General features: G+C 44.5%; 1 protein-coding gene across 1 annotated transcript in view; it reads right to left on the bottom strand.

Annotated features, from left to right (window-relative positions):
• The window catches only part of LOC147018634 (uncharacterized), a 195090-nt gene extending 185364 nt beyond the window's left edge, over window positions 1-9726 (bottom strand). Inside the window, exon 1 of the mRNA XM_085898518.1 lies at window positions 9691-9726. The gene's annotated coding sequence lies outside the window, so the exon portion shown is untranslated. The remainder of the gene's footprint in view (window positions 1-9690) is intronic.
• Window positions 9727-20444: the final 10718 nt, after the last annotated feature.

The raw sequence follows: 20444 nt of genomic DNA, 5'->3' as shown, positions 1-20444 counted from the left end.
CTCTCAATGGTGAAGAATCACTTTTAAAATTTGAGTAGGTGGATCTGGATCTTCACCAAAATCGAATCAGTTTGTCCTTGTCACACACCCAACCTGTCCACCAAATTTCATCCGAATCCATCCACAACTTTATGAGATATCCTGTACGCAGACAAACAGACAAACAGGGGTGAAAACATAACCTCCTTCCAGATTCAGCTGGTGGAGGTAAAAATAATAATAAATGCAAAAATAATAATATCTTTCCTGGGCTGCATTCCACGCAAGCAGTCAGACCCAACGAGGTCATGTTTTCACCAATGGAGCCCTGCTTCTGCTCTTCTCTGACAGTACCCACGCAGTGGCGATAAGACACTCAATGAACATAATTAGGAATGCTGTTGATCATCTCAATGTTGGTCAGACACCAGTAATCACCCTTTATCAACTCCTCTATGCCATTGCAAAACTGATTCAGTGGAAGTGGCCAGAGGAGTATGGAGAAGACCAGTTCTTCACAGTTTGATGGTCTCCACATACAAATGATTGCTTTGAAGACCCTTGGTGACTGGTTGCATGGAAGTGGCTAGGTTCAAGCACTCGTACAGACATTACAACAGTGGTCACTGCTGACTCTTACTGAAAAGCATCACACGTTACTCGTACAAGGTGTGCACACAAAGTAACAGCTGTTGCCCTGTACATCCTGTAGCGTTGTGCTTCCAAGCACCACAGAGCTACGAGTGATGGAGTTCCACTTGAATTCAAGCAATGGCAGGAGCAAAAGGAAGAGAGCGGTCCCAAATTCCAGTACTGGTCAACTGTCATGGCGATGGAACTGCCTCTGCTGGCCTATGTACATTCCTTGCGAGAAACAGATTTCAGTGCGTGCCTTGATAGCTTGACGGAACTCACACCATGGTTTTCGCTGTAATGTTGCTCGGTTGATTGGGGACTTTGAGGATGCGCAAGAAAAAAATTGGAAGACGACTGGAGATGTGGCACCATGACCAAACACCAAGTATACAAGCAGCCTTCAAGAAAGATGTCAATTTGATCATCAGCGTGATTGAAGATCTTGGCAACCCCTTTGAAGAGGAGAACATTGACTTGATTGTCTCATTCCTTGGAGGCACCACGGCACTAACACATACACTACATGCATCCACACACAATTGAGAGCATTCTACAAGACTGCGTATGTGTTATCAACAAATTATAGCAACACAGACTATAACAACTAATGACATTTACAGCTGGGAAGGTTTAAACGCTTTGGACTGATTTTCTACCGTTTAGTGATCCCGAGTGATTTTGCATGGCTGGAGGATACGAATTAAAACAGTATGTTCACTTGTCTTCCAAACCATTCATTTATTCATTCACTTGCCATTGCAGTTAAAGACCGAATCGCGGCAAGTTTTACAAAGAAAAAAAAATGACACTATATGACACAAATATTAAAATCATCTTCTATTAAAAAGTCCATAAAAAGGGCACAACATCAATTGTATGCAAACATGCAGAGTTTCAAAATATCAATATTAAAAATTCTCATAAGGTGTAATGTATATAGTCATACATCTATGAAGCCAAGAAGGGATGGATTGTGAAAGTAATATAAATTAAGGTTACAAAAATATTAACATTATATTTGTGATTAGTTCAAAGATAAAATGCCAGTCAGTGATCTTGAAAATCAACGTCTATTCGTATTCAAAACAAGGATCAAGAAGAGCATGGGACTATTGCTAAATTGAGTCGCATAATCTTTGTGGGGTGGGGGGAGGTAAGAAGGGGGTGGGTGGGGTAACTAGCCTGGTAGTCTACAAAACTTTCCAAATATGTTTGTACTCAGGCATCTGAGGTGTGCTTTGCCTCCTTGCTTGTGTGGCAGAGCGATGGCTTCTCAACCATGTTGTGACGTACTTCCTTGGCTCAAAAAGACTTACAGGGGGCCCATTGATGCTGATCATCATCAAATTACTTACATTGGACAACAACAATGTAGATCTCTTGTCCGTGCATACATTGTTCATGAGACTGAAACTCCTTTCACACTCAGCCGTGCTGCAAGGGATGCTCTGCATGCATCGTATGAGAGGTTTTAGGCTTTCATGCTCACTGTGTGGGTGCTCAAGGAAATCGCTCATACCATCAACTGCTTGGTCTTCACAAAGATTGAACCACCTACACAGTCGTTTCACTCGTGACTCACCATACCGTATGCCAGGTGTTGATGGCCAGTTGCTTGTGTCCAGAATGCTGAGATCAAGAAGCATTTCACTTTCAAATGAGAGGCACTTCTCCATATTGTTGATAAGACTTTGTCAGAATTGCTTTGCATTGATTGATGTGAACTTTCCATTTGTCTACAGGGAAACGATCCAAAATGTCCCAAAGCGTTTGCTTTTAATGCCACCTCGGACATCTCTCCTGGACAGTCTTTGAATGACGCCAGCAATCGGATGGTGCGCTTCAGAAGCTGTTCTGCTCTCAGTAGTATGATTGAATGGGCCTGGAGTTGCTGAGACAGGCTTGCAAGTTCAGACAGTACATCGTACATGAGTCCAAGGTCACACAGAAATTCCTTGCTTTGCATACGATGTGCCAGACCTCTGTAAGTTTGCCTCTCTTTGCTGTTTCTTGTTTGGTCTCCCGCAGCATTTTCAAAGTGTCTGTTGAGTGCTTCATATGATCTCCACACAGCCTTTACAGCACGGAAGCTGCTGGCCATCCATCGCGTATTTAAAACTCTGTCAATTTTCTTGACTCGTGAGCCCACTTCTAGTGCTGCTTCCAGAGGTTCCCGTGAATTTTTATTGGACTGACTGTAGAGATTGTGGATCTTCTCCGGAAATGCTTTGAAGTGGTTCATTGACTGAACCTCATCCACAGCATCAGATACAGACAGTTCCAAACGGTGGTTCATGCAGTGCCATGTGAAGAGGTTTGGGTTCCTTGCAGTCAACCTGGTTGCCACACCAGAATTCTTGCATTACATGACACTGGCTCGATCAGAAACAAATGAGATCCAGTTATTTTGAAGCCACTCTTCACTGAAGCCTGCAGCGTCCAAACAGCTCAATTGGGCTTCCGCTATACCTCTGCCTTTTGGCTTTCTAGCTCAACCAGCTCCAGAAACACAAATTCCAGAGTAGCTCCATCTATAGAGGCTTTCACATTGACAGTCATGGCAGATTTGTGGCTGAGAGATGTAGCCTCGTCAATGAGAACAGACAACTTGCTTGAAGAAGACAATGCTGTTAACAGTTTTCTTCTGCATCTCTTTTGCTATGCGTTCTACGATTTTTGTGGAACTGTACTTTGAGTGCAGACTAGTGCCCATGCTGACACCATTTTTTCCCTGAAGCTCAATTAGATTGTCATGGTCAGTGAAAGGTCGGTTCATCTTAGCAAGGTAGTATGCTGTCCTGAATGCAGCATCTGTATCAGCAAACACAGTCTCTGACACAGCTCTCACCACATTTCCAAGTAAATCCTGTCCACCATTTTCAGTGAGCTCCTGAGCTATTTTGTGTGCCCTGGACATCTGATATCGTCGAATCTTGTTCCTCAAGGCCAGGGCTGTTTGTCTGTTTGTGTTTGAGCCTGAGGACTGGATCTTAAAGGAAACCCACTCCTCAGTTATTGACACTCTTTTTTTCTGTGTAGACAGACGCCAGTTGATTTTGTAGTGCTACCAATAAAAACATGGCTAACTAGAGGGGGAGCACTCGGGAGAGTGCAAACCTCCGCCGCCAATACTGCTGGGTCACTCAAGTGAACCTTATATCTTATTCATTAAATATGACGTCAACAGTGCTGACAGTTATAGTTCTTTTCTCCAACATTTTTTTTTTGGGGGGGGGGGGTTGGAAATCACTTAAAACATGTAGAAATGCAAAAAAAAAATTCAAATATGTTTTTCAAAATGGCCACCATAGCGGCCATATTGGATTTTGGACCAAGTCCAAAATTTAATGGCATGATCCTTGGACTATACCTAACCCCCCCCCCCCACCAAGTTTCGTCGAAATCCGTCGAGAAGTTTTTCCGTAATACTGTTCACAAACAAACAAACACACAAACAAACAGAAAGGGGTGAAAACAGTAACCTCCATCCATCTTCGAAGATGGCGGAGGTGAATTAACATCATCATACAAGTTGTCCTTTTTAGGTCATCTCTTCGAGCATGACCTAATAATATTGGTGTAGATGTCCTTTGATCCGTCTGTCGCGAAAATGACGATTTTTAAATTCTATCTCCTCCGCCATTTCTCAAGCGATCTTGAATTTGATTGTGGCATATGAATCTATGGGACAATATCTAAATTTGGTTGGGCCGGATTTTCGATATTCGCTTTTGTTTTCGTGTCACGTGACTTCAAAGTTGGCAAAAAATGCGAAAATGACGATTTTCAAAATCTATCTCCTCCTACATTTCTCAAGCGATCTTGAATTTAAATGTGGCATATAAATGTATGGAACAATATCTAAATTTTTTCAGGCCGGATTTTCGATATTTGCTTTCGTTTTCACGTCACGTGACTTCAAAGTTTGCAAAAACTGCCCGACCTTCAGGAGGCTATATATTTTCTCGCAGAGATGACCGTCACTCATGCACGGGGGTAATTTGTTGTATCTATATTAGCAATAGCACCTAGTGCTGAACAAGGCCAAAATCTACTCAAAAGTATTTAATGAACAGTTTACAATCTTCACACCATGGCTAACCAATTCATGACAAGGAGAGTAAAGGAGACAAATGTTCCACTCTTTCAATCGGTCTAATTATCTGACAACTATTGATATTTAACATACCATTTAGTAATTTAATGGTGTAAAAGTCTGAAATTACTGCACCTTTAAGATGACCATGAATTAACTATCCTTCCATTTGCACGTCGAAATCAACTTTATGAATTCCAATTGTTTACAACGCAGATTTGCATGTTGGCTGATATTTACCTAACTTTCTGTCCCTCCATTCTAACCAAGGATGCCGGTTTTTAAATTCCATAGCCTGACTCTAAGTCCACAAGGCTGGCCAGGAGTTCTCATCTTGAAAGGAACAAGGAGATACAGTGTGATCATAGCATTGTATTCTGTAGATTACTGGACCCACACACAAACGCACACACATTTTCTTGTGGCGGATTTTTTAGTCCTGGGGCCGATTCCAAAATTTTGAGTTTTGCTGCACCCCCCATGCCAACATAGGTTTGATGGTTTTTTCATGTTATATCATCTATAGATATCTGATTTCAAAACATTACCCCTTTCAAAAAGTGTCCAAATGACCCATTGCAAGCCATTTCATATAGTGATACGTTTTGGCAAAACCTGACATTTTTTGCAATATTGAGTATTGTAGCATTCGTATAGGACAATATTGTTGGCTTCAGGAAGCATTTTGTATTGTGCTGAGGCATTGTAACTTTACTAAACCTGCATGGACATTTATCGAAACCCTGAAAAACATGTTTATTACTGAATAATACACATATTAACCCTATTTTACACGGGGGGGGGGGGATATTTGTTTTCTGCCGATACTGTCGCGATGGTTAGAGGTATGACTTTGAAACTTGGTGACGTTTATCCTATGTCATTTCTAAAAACGTGTACCTAATTTGGGAGCAATTTGTCGAAGGGGGGGGGGGGGAGTTCTGACTAAAACTTACCTACTAAAAACACGGAATTTCACCAAAATTAATTATTCTTGACGTCAGAATGAGCTCATTGTTGAGGCAAAAATTAAAATGAGTTCATTTTTATAAAATAAGCATGTGGCAGTAGCAACTGGCCAAGTTTCAGGTTTCAAGCACGTTCCCATGCCATTTCAGGCCCCGTGTAAAATAAGGTTAAAAGACCTATAGACTAAGCAAAATCTTACTTACCTGATAAGAAAAACTGGATTCATATGAATTGTTCAATGTCCTATTCGTCATCTGTCTCATCGTCGGATTCCAGTGGATCAACGATAGTTTCTTTGGAATTCCCGCACTGGTCAGGCTTGCATCTGCATGCTCTGGTGCAACTTAGTTGATTCTGTCTACAGGAGCACCTCCGGTCAGCACAACACAGACACCGGCAGCTAACACATTCCAAGACAGACGTCGGGGCAGGAGAAACATCTAACCATTTGATGATGATCTCGTTCCCGGCTACATCCCAGCCATGACCATGTGGAGTGGGTACATGTGGGCAGTTCTTGAGACATCTTCTCCAAATGGCAGCCTGGTAATTGGCATGACGTAGGTGGAACTCGGCTGCATTTTGACAGGGTGGAAGTCTGCATGGGTCTGTGGTATGCGCGCCAAACATCTCATGCCTCAGTTCGTTAACTCCACTGTGCTGCTTCTTCCCATACAGGGCGCAGATGGCCTCTTCTCCTCTGGTGAGTTCTGCTACTGACAGACTGAAGGACTGCCCGATGCTGTTCATAGTGGCTCTAAATTCATTTTCGATCTTTAGAAGTTTGAGTCCTGACAGCTTTCCGCGCCCAGTGAAGGCACTGGTCGAGTCACAGCCACTGAAGGCATGGTAACCTGGGAGAGCAGAGCAGATATCGCGTCCCAGGATATGTGCCGTAGCTGTAAGATCAAGGTAGCAGGTCCGCTGTTGTGTGCTGGTGCGAAAGATGAGCTGCGAGCTAATACGATGGCAGACTGAAAGAGCAATGACTGCAACATCACTGTCTGGGGACTTGATGATCACAGCAGGAGCACCGTGATCAGCTGCATGGGCTGCGTGAAGCAAAAGCCTGGTGTCTGCCTCTTCGTGTGTGCATCTCAGTTCAGCCACTTCTGCCTTCAGGACTTCTGTTCGTTGGTCATTGACCTTCAACCTGAAGCACCTCTCTCCAACTGTCACGAACAGTGCTTGTTGGCCCAGCTGCGCAGCATACTCTGGCTTGGACCACTCATTCAGGAGGAATTCTGTCAGGGCACATTTGAAGGATCCACTCATCAGAGACTTGTTCAGCTGCTGGTCAATCTTCTGTGTTCCTGTGCGGATCTTGGTTTCGAGGCTCTCCATACCAGCATCGCTTCTCAGGTTGTGCTCTGCGATCTTAATGGATATATCAGGGTATGTGTCAACTACCCAGTCTTTGCGCGCACCAGCTGGATAACCAGATGTGATGGTGTTGAAGAGTGAAGAGGCCAGTTGTGAGTATGTCATGTTTGGTGCCGTTTTTGCTGAATGGATGATGGCCATTGTGTCAAGCACCCAGGTAGCATCCGGGGGGGATACTTGTCAGCGGTTGCACATTGTCTTCTAGTGCTCTGAGCAATTTAGCCTTGACTGTCTTCACTGGACTTCCATCTGGCGTGGCGATTGAGAGTGGGAGCGGTCCAAGTGGGTAACTCAGAAGCTTCTCCATAGATAGTTCACGGCTTTGACCAATCACAAGGAGACGGCCAAACATGTCTCTTGTTGACTTCAGGACGCTGACGTGCGATGTGTCATGCCCCAGTCTCTTCTTCTTCATGGATGCGAACGTCTTCAGCTGCAGTTGTGGTAGAGTAGCGTAGAAGTCTTTGGTTCCATCTTTCCCTAATCTGTCTGCCGCAAATGTCCTCAGTGATCCTACGCCTCTTTGACGAGCATCCAAAAGGTCTCGCTTTACATCTTCGGTTGCCACGTGTCCAGAAGCCAAATGGCACAGCTGCTCGTCAGATTGGAAAGGGTTTATCCAGTTCTCAATACATGCCGTGATACTCTGCACCGAATGCAATTCACACTGAATAAGCACCAGACACTATTTGCAACAGTCAACATCAAGAAATATACTAGAATGCGAATTTCTATAATAGTTTATGATGTTAGTGACAAAACATCGTATTTTGTCATAATTTTAACAAAATTTTGATAATTTTCGCACAATTTTTTACCATTTTCACATAATCTTTACATTATTTTCGCACAATTTCTAGCGAAAATATCTCCTAAAACAAAATCAAACACCTGGATTTATATTTAATGTGTCTCTGTGCACTCTGAACAAACCTAACCGAAATGTAATATGCCCACCCATCCCGAGCACAAAAAACCCATTTTAGCGGTAAAGCGGTATACCTGGTATCAAAAATGCCCCCAAAAACTTCGAATGGACACTTTTTAGAAGGGGTAATGTTTTAAAATCATCACCTTATAGATCAATAAACAAGAAAAACACATAAAACCTATGTTGGCAGGGGGGTGCAGTAAACTTTCATTTTAGGCCCCTTCTGAGAATCAGCCCCAGGACTATTTCTCTTCAGATCAATATTAATCCACAGGAAGGGAGTCTCTCGTTTTTGCACACCGATGGAACTGTTAGAGACTGGAATAGTCTGAATGCATCAGGTGTCAGAACCCCCAATGTTGACACTTCCAAGAGAGCTTTGTGCGGCTCGTTTGCATGTTATCACCAGGTTCAAGTGCACGAGTCTTCAGCATTGAAGTTAAGCACTAAATTGGATGAAGAGTTTATAAAAAAAATAATGAGCTATGGTGTGAACAATAGCACAACGAGGATGAGGCATTGGCCCAAGCCAAACTCAAGGGAAGGCAATAGCACCCTCGTCCTAATAGTAATCCTCATGGGCCAATCAATGGTTCACAGCTAACCGACAATATTACTGCCTGGACCTGAAAAAAAAAAAAAATATATATATATATATTGTATAATGCGAAAACAGAATTCAAAAATAACTTTCCGTTCGTTCGTCAGAGCCGTTGGAGTGAATTTGCATATTTTTCCACCGCTGCCTTTAAAATCTCTAATTTAATCATTTGCAAGTCACAGAGCTTAGTGGAACTCCTTATTTTGTCAGTCTATCCTTCCTCTATGTCCTCGTGCCGACGGAAAAATTATTCGGATGATGGTGGAAGAGAAATTAATTCCGGAATGTTATTTTTCTCCCAGTACGAAATGCAAGTCGCGGCTAAACTGCGAAACATAAGCCGTTTTTAATCGGATTTTCGAGGTAATCTCATTACCTCCCAATAGATACTGATAAATCCGAGAACAGATTGAAAATGTTTCGTTCCCTTCGATGGCGAGGCGCCGAAATGTACGCGGCCCGCCAACAATCGTTTTTTTTTCTGTAATTTAATCATCAGAAGTCCGACAACCGAATGATACCCCTCGTTTTCGTAGGTCTATACCTCACCTACCTCGAAGTACCGATGAAAAAAATATTTACATTAACCGCCGCTAAAGGGAATTAATCAGCGCATTTTATTTCCTGTTCTCAAAGTACCCAAAGCTGCTTTCGTCGCCAAAATACCAAAAATCCTCCGATTTTCACCTGGTTTTCTACGTTGTGATTTAGCCGATGGCTATGACTGCGAAATCTGAAAACAGAATTCCAAAATATATTTCCGTTCGTTCGTGAGAGCCGGGAGAGTGAAACTGCATCACAGCCGTAAGGCCTAACGTTAATCGAATAGGCCAGCGGCGCGAAATCCTTTATTCGCTCATAACTCGACAACACAAAGTCACACAAACTCAACACACACATCATCGTGCAGGTAATAACGTTAGGCGTCCAGCGATATCAGTTATAAAGGTGAAAGAAGCCATTTTGGTCGTTAAAGGGGCCCCGAACTGTTGCGGCTTACAACTATCCGAGGCGTGACGCTCCGGGCCGTGAAGCCGCGATTTATTTAAACACTCATAAAATGACGATACAAATTCTGAAAACGTCCAAACATACCTCAAAATGTTCAGGTAGTTTTCCATCCTCCCTGAGCTCGCCTTAGGATAGACCAATAATTCATTGGCCAATCTCCCACCACCTCCCTCTATTCACATGAAATGTAAACGCACGCACGTACGCACGCACTGCTGGAATTTTTTTATTTTTTTGGTTGAGGGTTTAATGGCGCTGTCAGAGCCAGGAGGCTCTATCCACGCCACGCACCAGAATCTGATCAAAACCGCCTACAGCCATAGCACTTCAAAGGCAGATACATTTTAAATAGGTCTCCCACATTCCTTCAGGAATTTTAATACCGCCTTACAGAGTTGAGGGTGCTTCAAGTTCATCCGCCGCAGCATAACCTGCAGGTCCAACACCCTTATCCCCATAACTCTTATACACCGTACGAGACGCTGCCTCGATTCCCCATAGAGAGGGCAATTTAGAAATAAGTGGTTTAAATCTTCAGGTTTTCTGCACACATCACAGAACCCCGTTGGGTGACATCCAATTCTATGGAGGTATGCATTTAAGCGACTGCTGGAATTATAGATTAATTAATTAATTTGTATGCGACTTTCACTTACCAGGTGTAGCGTGAGCATCAGGCTGCTCCTTTTCTGTAGTTTCTGTAGTGTCATCCAAAGCGGCAGTAACTTCAGGGCCAGGCTTACGAAAACACTCAGAGTGTAGTTTGCTTTCTTTTCATAATGTTAGCTAATTAAAAACTTGCAACGCCAGCTACTGTCAAACACGTGTTCATCGTTGGTCGGTACGTGAGCGTGAGGTCAGGTCGAGGTCACGTGTCACAGTCAGTGAGCCACCCGTCAACAACGTGTGCGAGGTGAACATTCGAAACGAAAACAACGATCTTGTGGAACATTCGAGACGAAAACAACGATCTTGTGGAACATTCGAGACGAAAACAACAATCTTTTGGAACATTCGAGACGAAAACAACGATCTTGTGGAACGTTCGAGACGAAAACAACGATCTTGTGGAACGTTCGAGACGAAAACAACGATCTTGTGGAACGTTCGAGACGAAAACAACGATCTTGTGGAACGTTCGAGACGAAAACAACGATCTTGTGGAACGTTCGAGACGAAAACAACGATCTTGTGGAACGTTCGAGACGTTCATGGTTTCAGCACCCACAAGCTCATCGCTGGACTTGGTATTCCAACCATGGCGGTGTGGAAAAGGAGATTGACAATGTCCTCGTTGATGGTCGCTGGAGGATGATCCAGAACTGCAGGGTCTCCCCCGAGTGCCTAGTTCATCAATACTGACCACAGGCTTGTTGTAGCAACTCTAAAGCTGCACCTTAAATCCTGGAGAATGGTACCATCCCAGCGTAGGCTGGATGTTGGCAAGCTCAGGGATGAGAGAGTGGCTGAGGAGTTTGCGAACAAGCTGAGTGGACACTTGGGGGGTCTGGGTGCTTTGGGGGGTCCTGAAGAGTTGTGGAGCACCTTCAAGACCACCGTCCTTGATGTTGCCGGTGGATGTCTTGGAACTCACCGCAGGGCCAAGAAGAATTTTGTCTCTCGAGGGACACTGGATACCATTGACCAGAGTCGCAGGGCCAGGCTGAATGGCAGAGCTGAGCTGTTCAGGGAGCTGAGGTGTAAAACTGTGCGTGCACCAAGGGTGGACAAGGAGGCCTATGTGCGAGGAATCTGTAAGGGGGTAGAGCATCACCTGTGGACAGGTGATTCTCGTCCCGCTTACAGGGGAATTCGCGCATTACGTTCATCCAAGCCCATCCCTCGGAGCACTGCAGTTCGAGCAGAGAATGGTAGGCTCTTGACAGAGGAGTCTGAAGTGAAGGCCCGCTGGGCCGGTTACTTTGAGCGGTTGTACCAGGCTGATCCCCCAGCTGTCGAGTTGGACGTCAAGGGTGTTCCAATCTCTGTTGCTGACCCTCGAATCAACTGTGGTCCACCTACGCTTGTAGAAACACGGGCTGCGGTGAACCAGTTGAAACGGGGCAAAGCTCCAGGGATCTGTGGCATCCATGCTGAACTTCTCAAGGCTGGTGGAAGTGCTGCACTCGGGTCATTGCATGCAGTTTTGTGCTCTGCCTGGAACACAGGCATCATCCCAACTGACTGGAAGAGGGGCCTTGTTGTCCCTCTCTGGAAAGGGAAGGGTGATCGCCAAGACTGCAACAACTACCGAGGGGTGACGCTGCTCTCGGTGCCGGGCAAGGTCTTTGCTCGGATAATTATTGATAGGGTTCGCCACCATCTGCTTGAGCACCAGCATCCAGAGCAGTCAGGCTTTACACCAAAGAGGTCAACGATTGACCGTATCCTTGCCCTTCGTGTCCTCACCAAACGCAGACGAGAGTTTTGGCAGGGGCTGCTTGCAGCCTATGTTGATCTCTGTAAAGCGTTCGATTCAGTGAATCGGGATGTCCTCTAGAGGATTCTTGGTCTTCGTGGGGTGCCACCAAAACTGATCGACCTGATGTCTGAACTCTACTCTGGTACTGAGAGTACTGTGAAGTGTGGTGGTACCATCTCTGACTTATTTCAAGTTGTTGCTGGAGTTCGTCAGGGGTGTGTACTGGCCCCCACACTTTTCAGCACTTGTATGGACTGGATTTTAGGGAGGATGTCGGAGAGATCAAGTTGCGGTGCATCGTTTGGGAATGTCAAGATCTCGGACCTTGATTTTGCAGATGATGCAGTCATCCTTGCGGAGACTTTACACACCCTTTTGGGGGCCCTCGAGGTGCTGAATGAGGAGTCGGAGCCACTGGGATTATGGGTTTCTTGGGTCAAAACTAAGATCCAGGCTTTCGGTGACATCTTGGATGCTGCTGTCTTGTCTGTGTCTGTTTGTGGTGAGGATGTTGAGGTCATGGAGAGATTCACTTACCTTGGCAGTGATATTCATGTCTCTGCTGGCTGCAAGTCAGAGGTCAATCGACGTCTGGGTCGGGCCTGGGGAGTCATGGATTCACTGGATCATGGGGTGTGGCGCTGCCGGTACCTGTGTGGGAGGAGGAAAGTCTGAGTCTTCAGGTCCTTGGTACTTCCAGTCTTGCTCTATGGATGTGAGACTTGGACTCTGACCAAGGATCTGAGATGGAGACTTAATTCCTTTGGTACCAGGTCTCTTCGGAGAATGCTTGGCTATCGCTGGTCGGATTTTGTGTCCAACGAGCGGTTGCTGAGAGAGACTAGGATGAGATTTGTTACCTGCATAGTCCGTGAGCGTCAGTTGCGGCTGTATGGACATGTGGCTCATTTTCCTGACGCTGATCCTGCTCACCAGATTCTCTCAGCGAGGGAGTCTCATGAGTGGAGGAGGCCAGTGGGCCGACCACGTGCCTCGTGGTTGCAGCAGGTTGACCATCATCTCAAGGAGATGGGGATGGGCCTGGCATCTGCCTGGGGGATGGCCAGACGGAGGCCCCTGGAGTACCGGCGGAAAGTGGACGCAGCGACGCGCTGTTCTGGCACATGCTCCCATACCTGACCTGACCTGACCTACAGGCCCGCACTAGCTTATTAAAAATTCCCAGTTTTTTAAAACGAAATTTTGAGTGCCAAGGAAGACACCGAAATATAAAAAAAATTCCATCCCATGCCCATTCAAGTTGCTTGGGCAGGTTCGGAGGAATGGCGCCATTTTGCGGACCAAGAGAGAGAGCTTTGCTGTTTTTCCAGTTTACTTTGGTGGAGCTTGCCAAACTGAATTCATGGACACAGTGGACCAAGGCAGAGACATCCTCATCTGAATGGATAACCGCACAAAGATCATCCACAAATGCAATTATTTTAACCGAGTTCGCCATTGGTTGGGGAAGAAAACCATGAAGATGTACCTGCAACCGAATGAGCAAAGGCTCGATTGCGAGGGAATATAGAAGGCCGGACAAAGGGCAGCCTTGACGAATGCCTCTACTCGCTGGGAAAGGCTGACATAAAATATTGTAAACTTTAAGTATACTAAAAATGTTGTTATGGAGGAGCTGTATGTAAGAGATAAAAGTTCCCCCAAAACCAAACCCTCGTAAAACAGAAAAAAGATAGAGGTGATCGACAGTGTCAAAGGCTTTTTCCTGGTCGAGAAAAACCAAACCAACATTTTTTCCCTCTAGAGTGCAGATATCAATCATGTCACACATGATAAAAATAGTCGTGTTTTGTTCTTTTTGGAACACAATAGGATTGACCAGGGTGCATAATTTCCCCAATCACGGGTCTGAGCCGGATGGTAAGAGCCTTTGAGAAAATTTTATAATCCGTGCAAAGCAATGATATAGGACGCCAGTTGCACGGTTGCTGAAGGTCACCTTTTTTGGGGACAAGGGCGAGTACAGTCCTGCGACAGGTTAATCGCAACAGATTCAATCGTAAACCGTCAATCAGAGCTTCATGTAACTCTGGTCCCAGAAGGTCTCAAAAGGTTTTATAAAGTTCTACAGGTATTCCATCGAGTCCAGAGGCTTTTCCTGTTGGTAGAGTATGTAGGGCAGCCTGAAGTTCCTCCAAAGTTATTTTCTTGTCAAGTTGTAGACGTGCGGATTCCGATAAGGTGGGGAGGGAAGAAGTCAGGGATTCCACAATCTCATTATCAGTGCTCTTGGCTTGGTAGAGTTCAGAGAAATAATCCTTGAGTGAAACTCGGATGTCTTTTTGGCAATGCGTTATTCTTCCTTCCTTCGTTTTTGGTGAGGCTATCTGCTGACTTGTTTTTTTCCGAACTTCCCATCCGAAGAAAAACTTGGAGGAAGTATCCAAGTGATACAGATTTTCCATTCGGAGATGGATCAGAGCTCCCCTGGCCTGCTTTGCACAGAGTTCAGCAATAAGGGCTTTTTTCTTTGCCAGCAAAAAGTTGGTCCTTTCGGTATTAGAGGCTGAGAGGTTGGATTGCAAAGATAGTATTTCTCTGGCAACCAGGGATTGAAGGGCAGAGTCATGTCAAGTTTGATAAGCTCTGTATTGCTACCAGAAAGATCTTATCTGTGCTTTGGCATTGTCCCACCATTGCACAAGATGTGGAAAGGAGGGTTTACGTTGGAGTAAGGTTCTCCAAAAACATGAAAGGCATCAAGGAACAAATGATCCTCCAGGAGGCTTACATTAAAAGTCCAGTCGGCAGCACCTCGGTTACGAATTGGAGGGTGAATGCGAAGTATGACCATATGATGGTCTGAGAAACCACTGGGGATGATACCAGTATGGGTCACAATATTAAAAAAAATCATTATTCCAATAAAAACGGTCTAACCTTGCGAGGGACAGACAGCAATCTAAACAACGACACCACGTATATTGTCGTGTTGATGGATTACAAGTCCTCCAAATGTCAATAAGGGAGAAGATTGTCAAAGTCCGAGCCAGGGGCATAATGCTCACTGAGTGAGGCTCTTTCCCATTGTGATCAATGGAAGAATCCATCGTGCAGTTAAAATCCCCTCCTATACAAACAAATCCATTAAAATCTCAGTGTGTGAGGGATGTTTCTAACTGCATGAAAAAACAAGTTTGATCCGTACTTTCACTCGGTGCATAGACATTGAGTATTGTGTGTTTAAAACCATTAAGAGTGAAGGTGAGTGAGAATATATATCCTTTCATAATTTAATTAAAATCAACAATGAGATTACAGAGAGAGGGATGTAAATATATGACTACCCCAGCTCTGGGACACTCTAAGCTGCTGAAGAACCACCTTCCTTTCATCATTCTCTCCCATTCGCTCATACAGGAGGAGCTACATCTGGTTTCCTGTAAGAGTAAAAATTCAATGTGGTTCTTCAATACAAGCTCCTTAACTTCAGCTTTGCGTAAATTTGAGCATCCTCCATTAATGTTTAAAGTAACAATCGAGAAAGCCATAGTGTGGAATTTTGAAAAAGACATCGGTCAATTGGCCGGCTTATGGACGCAGTAGTTTCCTTGCTTTCAAAACCCACTTCCTCAGACGAAACATTTGTGGCTCAGTCATGCCAAACTGCTCAGACTGAAGGAGCAGCCACTTTGCAGAGCTAATAAAACTGTGCATGTCTGGAAAGGAATCTTGAATTTGAACATGTCTCTTACGGAAGGTGTGCTGTAAAAATTTTATGATCTCCTGGGGGGGCACAGTCGGAACACCCTCTGGTTCCTGAAATAAGCCTGGATCGTTCCAGACTTCAGTACTATCACAAGAGGCAAACGACGAGGCCTCGTCAGAATCATAGTCTGATTGGTGATGCATACTTGAATCATGCACCACAGGTGGAGCAGGCATTTCCATTTCTGCTGGGAGGAAGAAAGCCGTTACCAAAGCAGAACACGCACGCTCCACATCTGTAACGTCCGGAGTTGTCTGGAACGCAGATGTCTCAGCCACTACACTTTTGGTAGAGAGAGGGACTAACATAGGCTCACTTTCAATGTCGATAGCATCAGCAACCACTGAGGTGGTCACATCTACCTCTTGGGGCACAACACCACCCTCTTATTCGTGGTCGTGCTCATCCCGTACAAGATCAGGAACATTGTCAACATCCACCGGAGCTAGAAATGCAAATTTGTTTTCCGTTTCCAAAGCAGCAAGCGAGCTGGCTGTATCTACATGAGAGCCATGTAGTTTGCTCGATGGCGCAAGCTTTTTAGAAATGCTCACAATTACATCATGATCGTTGACGTTCGGACGCTTGTTTCTTCAGGAGTGAACGGTGACAAAACCCTCGTCGTCGACTTGAGATTCTTTAACTTCTGCACTTGTTTTCCAGGGCTGATTATGGGAGGTGTCTGCACGTTCCACCACTCTAGATGTACCACTAGTGCTTGACTTGGGTTCTGCAGCTCGAGGTACATCATTCATGCTTATTCTGGAATCCTGGCATTGAGAGTCCTCATTAGGTTCCACATGTTGAGACTCACCACGAGGAACGTTTGGTTTTGGACACGCATTCTTTAAATGTCCATGTTCGCCACAAATAAAGCATGTCATCCTTTCAGTGGCAATATAAACTCGGTTGCTACGATCTCTATATTTGAGAGTAACAGCAGTACTAAGTGACCGTGCACCATTCTTCAAAACAATATAACAGTGGCGTCGGAACGACATAATGTGTCAAACCGAAACGCCAGAATGCAAACGTAATGGGATCACGGAAATCCGTGACACAACCGTCCCAAAATTACTTAAAGCAGAGATAATCTCCTCGCATTTAAAGAAAGGTGGAATATTTGATATAATAATTTTAACAGCAGGTGTGTCCAAAGGACTTACAGAAACAAAAAGATCCGGCGGGAGAGGCAAGCCGGATTCAACCGTCTGAGCAACATATCGCTCTTCAGACAAAAAACTAGCACAACACGTTGATTCATCCTCGACGCTGCGAGAATGTTTTCGAGCCCAATGAGCTCTCTGAAACCCATTATGACATCATCAACACTGACTCCATCCGGTGGACAAACTATGACCCTGTTCTTTGGAGTGAGTTCCTCATACACACTATGTTGCAAACGTATGTTTGCCATCGTGTAAAACAATACAAAGTAAATTGAAGGATCAAGAAACCAAAAGCAAACCTGCCACAAGCAAAACTAGCAAGTGGAGGGAAACAAAATATTAATATGAACGAAGTATTTAACGAAGAAAAAGGCTAAACGTTGAAACACAGCAAGTAGTAAAGCAGGCCCAAAAACCAGGAAGTCCTGAACAGGCCTGCGAAACACTTACTGTGCACGCTCTCTTTCTCTCTCCTGTCTCAACAAAGAAAGGAAACAAAGGGGAAAACTTCACACACACAAACAAGGATACAAGGGGAGCGAAAAGGGGATAGGAAAAACACCCACATGACACAGTACTCACAGCTACACTCGCAGAGCCGCCATGATGCCTCACCCACGCACAACTCATGAACAACAGAGAGAGAGAGAGAGGAGAGAGAGAGAGAGAGAGAGAGAGAGAGAGAGAGAGAGAGAGAGAGAGAGAGAGAGGGAGAGGGAGAGGGAGAGGGAGAGAGAGAGGGAGAGAGAGGAGAGAGAGAGAGAGAGAGAGAGAGGGAGAGAGAGAGAGAGAGAGAGAGAGAGAGAGAGAGAGAGAGAGAGAGAGAGAGAGAGAGAGAGAGAGAGAGAGAGAGAGAGAGAGAGAGAGAGAGAGAGAGAGAGAGAGATAGAGAGTGAGAGAGAGAGAGAGAGAGAGAGAGAGAGAGAGAGAGAGAGAGAGAGAGAGAGAGAGAGAGAGAGAGAGAGGGAGAGAGAGAGAGAGAGAGAGAGAGAGAGAGAGAGAGAGAGAGAGAGAGAGAGAGAGAGAGAGAGAGAGAGAGAGAGAGAGAGAGAGAGAGAGAGAGAGAGAGAGAGAGAGAGAGAGAGAGAGAGAGAGAGAGAGAGAGAGAGAGAGAGGAGAGGGGAGAGAGAGAGAGAGAGAGGAGAGGGGAGAGAGAGAGAGGAGAAGAGAGGAGAGGAGAGAGAGAGAGACAGAGAGAGAGAGAGAGAAAGAGAGAAAGAGAGAGAGACAGAGAGGGACAGAGAGAGAGAGAGAGACAGAGAGACAGGGAGACAGAGAGACAGGGAGACAGAGAGACAGTGAGAGACAGACAGAGAAAGAGAGAAAGATATTCTCTGTGAGTGATCTTCTCTGGATTTAATTCCTGGTCGACTTCAAAATGTCACTTTGTCAACAGGATATTACATTGATGAGTACACAGTCCTGCAGAGGGATATTCAGCTGGATATCCTGTCTGATAGCATTTGCAAGTGCGTATTTAAAATTACAAGGTACTTTCCACAAAAAGTGGCCCATTATTTGCCGGTACATCGGCGAAACTCCTGCTATCAGCTTTAGTACGCCACAATGGAGTGGTGACATGTTCAGGGTTGGTTCTTGGTGAGGTAACCTCATTGGAGGAAGCAATACTCTGAAAAAAGAGAAGGGTGAAGCATTGTGATGATCTTCTTCTTCTTCTTGCATGTGGCAGCTTTGCTGCTGGGTCACTGTCATTTTGTTGGGGGCACAATTATGCCACTGATGCTGTGCCCAGCTGTGCCCCGACACCAGTACACTGGGTACTCATTTCACCGACCTCAGAAGGATAACAGGCTGAGTCAACCCCACCTGGTGTTAATTCAGCAACCAACGGGGCTCCAACTCAGGACCCTAAGATCCCGAGCCAGCCACCCTAACCACAAAGTCAAGACCAGGCTTGTGATAATGATGATAATGGTGATGATGATAGATGAAATCATCCTATTTATAATTAACCTCCGCCATCGAAGATGGACGGAGGTTACTGTTTTTACCCCTGTCTACTTGTTTGTTTGTTTGTTTGTGAACAGTATTCAGGAAATCTCATCGACAGATTTTGACGAAACTTGGTGGGGGGATTAGGTATGGTCCAAGGATCATGGCATTAGATTTTGGACTTGGTCCAAAGTCCAATATGGCCACTATGGTGACCATTTTGAAAGAATATTTGAATTTTTGTTTTTGCATTTCTACATGTTTTAATATAAGTGATTTCCAACCCAAAGAAATTTTTTTTTAAATGTTGGAGAAAAAAAAACTTGGAAAATTTTACTTTTTTCAAAAAAATTTCGATTTTATTTGAAAAATATTTGAATTTTTTTTTTTTTTTGCATTTCTACATGTTTTAAGTGATTTCCAACCCCTCCCCCCCAAAAAAAAATTGTTAGAGAAAAAAAACAGAAATTTTGCACCTTTTTATTCAAAAAAATTTCGATTTTTTTTTTGGGCATTTCTACATGCGGATCAGTCTACTTTAGTTTATTCAATCGTGGTTCAGTAGAGTCTGATCCGTTTTGACCTTCAATGAATAGGATATCAGGTTCACTTAAGTGACCCAGCAGTCATGGCGGCGGAGGTTTTGCACTCTACCGAGTGCTCCCCCTCAAGTTGAATAATGTATTTGCGTGTGTTTGTTTGTTTGTTTGACTTCTGTACACTCCTGAACCACTGCACAGAATGAATTGAACACTCATGGTTGTATTCTACGTGTGCCCAGCAAGGTTTGAGGCGGTTAAAAAAATCCATTGTCCCATGGTGAAGGACACGAATTCTCTTTATGTTGATATGTATAGCATAGCACCACTCGTGGTGGGAAAGGGTATTGCAAGTCATAATGAAAACCATTTCTGGGAGAATTCCTTCCTTCCTTCCATATAAGTGCTGCTTCATCAGGATGAAGATTACAGCAATGTGATATTAATTATTTGTTTCTCTTTCCTCTTTACTTTACCGATGAGCGCACTGCGATTAACATCAAATGGCGATATTTCACAGGAAACCCCAAACTTAAACAGCAAGAATTAACGCATAAGGACAGATTTTTGGCAAGTCGTTTCAAATTCTATGATGAGCTTCCTTACAAAGATGAAACATACAATAATTTTGGCCATTTGACCACAAATATCCATGTTGCATTCATTATTAGTTAATTTAAGGGCTCACAGCTCGGTTTACTGTGTATGAACTCACATTGAGCTTTGTACATTGGGTTAGAATCTTGACGCAGTTATAAACAGTCACCCGGTGTTTGGCACGCAGTGTGTGGATCAATGTGTGCACCGTCCATCGGATGGACGTTAAATCAGAGGACCCGTCTGCAGGCACTCACTGGTCGGTGGACATCAAGATCTCACAGTGTCTGTCGTGAAGACGAGGTGAGTTATCGCCGACACCCTGAAACAATTCCACATTCCTGTCGAAACAGGAGGTAGGTCGCACAAGGTCGAGGATTCTCGAAAATTCCTCGATACCAGGTTACACTGGTTGCTATCTCAGAGTG

Source organism: Eptatretus burgeri, chromosome 10, assembly GCF_056783735.1.
Source record: "Eptatretus burgeri isolate ZD-2024b chromosome 10, Ebu_testis_v1, whole genome shotgun sequence".
Lineage (NCBI taxonomy): Eukaryota > Metazoa > Chordata > Myxini > Myxiniformes > Myxinidae > Eptatretus > Eptatretus burgeri.
This window is presented reverse-complemented; position numbering and strand designations above follow the sequence as displayed.